Genomic DNA, 6,000 nt, shown 5'->3' on the forward strand with positions numbered 1-6,000 from the left:
CAATATCCAGCTTAAGATCCACAAAATTATCTACTAGCTCCTCTTCCTTGATTCTCATCCAAGCAATTGTTAAAGATTTCCGACTCAATGCGTCTGCTACCATATTCGCCATTCCGGGATGATAACTTAGCTCAAAATCATAATCATTTAGCAACTCCATCCACCTTCTCTGGCGCATATTAAGCTCTTTCTGATCAAAGATGTACTTGAGACTCTTATGATCAGAAAAGACGCTAAACTTCACTCTGTACAAATGGTGTCTCCAAATCTTCAATGCAAACACAATCGCTGCTAATTCCAAGTCATGAGTGGGGTAATTCACCTCATGCGGTCTCAGCTGACGTGATGCGTAAGCCACCACATTTCGGTGTTGCATCAACACGCAACCTAAACCTTTCAGTGACGCATCACAATACACTTCAAAAGGTTCATGCGGTTCCGGCAAGATTAAAATAGGTGCTAAGGTTAATCTCTACTTCAAAGTCTAAAAACTCTCTTCGCATTCCGACGTCCACACAAAAGGCGCTTCTTTCCTTTTCAACTTCAACATCAGTAGTGCAATCCGGGAAAACCCTTCGATAAATCTTCGGTAATATCCGGCTAAACGCAAGAAGCTTCTGACTTCCGTCACTGTTGTTGGTCTTTCCCATTCCATCACCGCCTCTACCTTAGAAGGATCTACAGCTATTCCTCCTTTGCTCACCACGTGTCCTAAGAACTTTACTTCCTCCTTCCAGAACTCGCACTTTGACAACTTAGCGTACAACTTTCGCTCCTTTAAGATTTGCAACACAATTGATAAACCACTATTTTATGGTTTATCTTGTGCTCAATTGAGTGATTTTTATCAACTCTTTACCCATTTATTCATACTATTTGCATGTTTTACATTTTCCTTCCTGATTTTGTGCTATGATTGAGAACATGCTTCTTTGGTCTTATATTTGCTAATATTAATCCTCTCTTATTACCATTAGATGCCTTGATATGTGTGTTAAGTGATTTCAGAGATTACAGGGTAGGAATGGCTCAGATGATGGAAAGGAAGTATGCAAAAGTGGAAGGAATACAAGAAGTTGGAGAAATTGCTAAGCTGTCCAGCCTGACCTCTTCGCACTCAAACGGCTATAACTTTAGCTACAGAGGTCCAAACGATGCGGTTCCAGTTGCGTTGGAAAGCTAACATTTGGGGATTCGATTTAATATATAATTTTCCATAGCTGACCTGAAGTTAGGTGATGCAAACGCGTGAATGACGCGCCCGCGTCGCATCTGCGAACTTCAATCTGCGCGGACGCGTGGACGACGCCTCCGCGTCACTTGCCCGCGACCTGAACATAACAGAAATCACAGGGGGCTGCTTTTGACCCAGTTTTCAACCCAGAACACACAGATTAGAGGCTATAAAGTGGGAGAATGCATCCATTCAAAAACAAGCTTTCATATTCACAATTTAGTTTTAGATGTAGTTTTTAGAGAGAGAGGGGCTCTCTCCTCTCTCTTTAGGATTAGGATTTAGATTAGGATTTTATTCGCTTTTAGGATTATCTTTTTTTATCAGGTTCAATATTCCTTTTTATTATTTTCCCAATTTTATTTATGAATTCTTCTATGTTACAGATTACTCTTTGAATTAATGTTATTTGAGGTATTTCAGTTTATTATTGCTTTCTTTTATTTACATTATTGTTATTCCTATCTGAAGACATTTTTATTCCAGTAGATTTACTTTTCTCCTTTTGGTCTCGGTTAAGAAATCAGTAACTCAGGAGTTATCAAACTCAAACATGATTGATAATTGTTATCTTAGTTAATTAAATTGAACTTCCATAATCCCAATCTTTTCTTAGGAAATAAATAGGATCCGAAGATCAAACCAATTAATCCCTTGACCTTCCTTTGCCTTAGTAAAGGTTAACAAAGTGGAATTAAGATTCAATTTTCATCGTCATTGATAAGGGTAGCTAGGATAGGACCTCTAATTTCTCATACCTTACCAAAAGTTTATTTACAGTCATCTATTTATTTTACTTGCCATTTAAATTACTTGTTCTTCATTTACTTTAATTTCTAATTAAACCATTCGCTCCTCATTCTCAAAACCCCAATTTACAACCTCCATGACCAATAATAAGAACATACTTCCCTGCAGTTCCTTGAGAAGACGACCCGAGGTTTAAATACTCGGTTATCAAATTTAAAGGGGTTTGTTACTTGTGACAACCAAACGTTTGTACGAAGGGATTTCTGTTGGTTTAGAGACTGTATCTACAACGCGACTGTTTTTATAAAATTCTTTACTGGCAAAAATCTCAACGTCAACAATCCTCAAGTGTTCCTCATGCTCATTTGCCGTCTTAGAATAAACCAAGATGTCATCTATGAAAACCACCATGAATTTGTCCAAAAAGGGATGAAACACTCTGTTCATGTAATCCATGAAAACAGTAGGTGTATTCGTTAGCCCAAAGGACATTACCGCAAATTCGTAGTGTTCATAGCGTGTTCTAAACGCAGTCTTAGGGATATCACCCTCTTTCACCCTTATTTGATGGTAACCAGATCTCAAATCGATCTTGGAAAACACCCCAACTCCTTGCAATTGATCCATCAAATTATCTATCCTTGGCAGTGGGTACTTGTTCTTCACTGTCACTTTGTTCAACTGTCAGTAATCCATGCACAAGCGCATTCCTCCATCCTTCTTCTTTACCAATAAAACTGGTGCTCCCCACGGTGATACGCTCAGTCAAATGAACCTCTTGTTCAGAAGTTCCTCCAATTGAGTCTTTAACTCTGCCAGCTCTATCGGAGCCATTCTATACGGCATAATCGACATTGGTCCAGCTCTCAGCACCAATTCAATTGCAAATTCAATTTCCCTTTGAGGTGGAAACTCAGGGATATCTTCCAGGAATACTTCAGGAAAATCTCTAACCACCGGTATCTGATCCAAGTTTTGGCATCACCCAATGCATTAGCAGCCAACAGAATATAACTCTGACACTCCTTCCCACTACAATGCACCCTCACAGAGTTCAGGTAATACCCCATAGCTACCACTGCTCCATTTTCTCTTTCCGGCATAAACCGAATAGTCCATTCAAAGCAATCCAACAAAACCCGATTCCTTGACAACCAATCAAACCCCAGAATCATCTCTATCCCCACCATGGGTAAACAGATCAAATCATGTACAAAATCTCTACAACCTGACCTAGTCATAACTGTCTGATGCAGAGTATGTACATGCAGATCAAAAGGTAACTCTGACACTTTCAAGCCTAATTCCTCAACTTTAGCAAATGAAATAAACGAATACAAAGCTCCAGTATCACATAATGCAACTAAGGATTTACCACCAACTAGACATGTACCTCTCATCAACAGATCTGCCTTGGAAGCATCATTGGCGTTCACAGCAAAAACTCGCCCCTGGTGTTGACTCTGACCCGCACTTTGGTTCTTCCCACGTGTGCAATCCCTTGAAAAATGACCAGGCAAGCCATAGTTGAAGCACCCACTATACCAATCTTGTAAGAGTCATATGGGTGAAAACGTCCACAACGATTACAAGCTAAATCCGGAGAACTCTTACTCTGATTTCCTCTCCCTTTGTCACGCTGAAACTGATCATGGGTGTTCCTTCTAAAGCCTCCTTGACCTTGAGGCGCATATCCTCCTCTCTTGAAGCTTTGTCCTCTCGGATGAAAATACTTGCCACGCCCCCGACTAGAGCTCCTTTCATGAGTGTCCTTGGATGCCGCCACAGTCTTGGCATACTCTTCCACTACTCTAGCCTTGTTCACTAATTCAGAGAAGACACAGATTTCCATAGGAGCCACAGCAGTCATGATGTTGTCCTTCAGCCTCCTTTGGTATTTAATGCACTTTCAACTCTAATAAGTCTCCGGGGCACCCTGACATACCCTAGAAAACCTACAGAGTTCCTCAAACTTGTTGGTGTAATCTGCCACAGACATGGAACTTTGTTTCAGCTGCATTAGTTTCATCTCCTTTGCTTCCCTCGCAGACTCTGGGAAGTATTTCTTGTAGAAGGCCGTTTGGAACACCTCCCATGGAATGTCGGCGTTCTGAAGCTGTAGCAAGTGACACTCTGCTAGCCACCAGGGCTGGGCCTCTCCCGCTAGCTAATAAGCGGCAAACTCGACATATTGATTGAGGGGAACATGCTGCGCCTGTAAAGCACGCTACATAGCCTGGAACCAGTGGTCTGCTTTAGTAGGGTTAGTGGATCCTCGAAAAGTTGGCGAATGAACCTTGAGAAACGTCGCCAAGGCCATTGGAACATCACCCGTGTTATCGCCGTTTCCCTCAACATTATCATTGGCATTCCCTACGACATTCCCATTGCCATTTTCGTTTCCGGTCGGTTGGCCTAATCTCTGCACAGCTTGCAGAGTCACAGCAGCATTAGCTTCCATGGTATTAGCGAGATTCGCCATTGCCGCCATGAATTCGGCATGATTGTCATCCGATTGCTCATTCCTAATTTCCCGTGTACGTGATCGACCTCTGGTGCGTATTTTTACAACCACAAACTAACCGGCAAGTGCACTGGGTCGTACCAAGTAATACCTCAGGTGAGTGAGAGTCGATCCCACGAGAATTGATGGATCAAGCAACAATAATTGGGTGATTGGCTTAGTCAGACAAGCAGAAAATAATGTTTGAAAGTTCAAGGAGCATTAAACAGTAAATTCAGAATTCAAAGATAGGCAAGTAAATAAGTTGGGAATAAAATATGGAGAAAGCAGTTAAGGTTTCAGAGTTATCTATTTTTTCGGATTGACTCTTCTTATTAATTTATTTTAATCATGCAAGATTTAATTTATGGCTAACTATATGTGACTCGACCCTAATTCCTTAGACCTTTCTAATCTCCTCTAATTCTCATCAACTACCAATTCCTTGGTCAATTAATTCTAATTAGAGGATGAAGTTTAATTCTAGTTATTATGCCACAAAAACTCTAATTACCCAAATATAAAAAGATTATATGTCACGTATCCCGTTAAGTCCAGATAATTAAAAGTTTAGGAGAAATTGTTTTCAAGCTGTTGTTCAAGTAAAGAGCTTTTCCAAGTTATACAAGAACTCAATTAGAAAGAGGGTCATACTTCCGTTCCACCCAAATTCAAAAGATAAATAATGAAAATAATTCTTAAATTATAAATCAATACATAAATTAAAATAAAGAAAATAATAGAATTAATCCATACAAATAGACAGAGCTCCTAACCTTAACAATGGAGGTTTAGTTGCTCATGCTTCAGAGAAGAAAACTAGGATTGTAAATTGGGCTGAGGTGGAATGAAAAGTTAACTAATGTTGGAATAGAATAATATGGGATCCTCCCTCAGGGAAGTTTCTTTTATATCTAATCCTAATAATTTTAAAATCTAATTTCTCAAACTAAAATAATATCTTTTCCTAAAATAAGATTTAAATTTAAATCAGAATTAATTAAATAATCAGCAAGTCTTCAATTGATGGATGGGGACCACTTGTTTCATCCATTCTACAGCTTCTAATGTGTTTTTCTGGGCTGGAAACTGAGTCAAAACAGCCCAAAAATCCCCCCAGCATTTTCTGCGTTTTCTACACGTGGTGCATGTCACGCGTACGCGTCAGTCACGCGTACGCGTCGCTACTCGCTGCCATCTCCTTTGCTGCAGAAACTCCATCAGATCGAGCCGAATTCTACCTAAAATAAATAGAATTGCATAAGACTCAAAGTAGCATCCATAGTGGCTAAAAGATAATTAATTCTTTATTAAACTTAACAAATTAAATGCAAATTTACTAGAAAAAGATAGGAAAGATGCTCACGCATCAACCTCGCCCGCGAGTGGCCATTAGGGTTCCTGTCTACACCAAGAAATCGATATCAAGGTGATCAGTCTCAATATCAAAAGTCTAGTACTTCAATTATCCCAAACAGGCACTCACAAACAAGCATGCTATACATATATCAAG

Source organism: Arachis hypogaea, chromosome 18, assembly GCF_003086295.3.
Source record: "Arachis hypogaea cultivar Tifrunner chromosome 18, arahy.Tifrunner.gnm2.J5K5, whole genome shotgun sequence".
Lineage (NCBI taxonomy): Eukaryota > Viridiplantae > Streptophyta > Magnoliopsida > Fabales > Fabaceae > Arachis > Arachis hypogaea.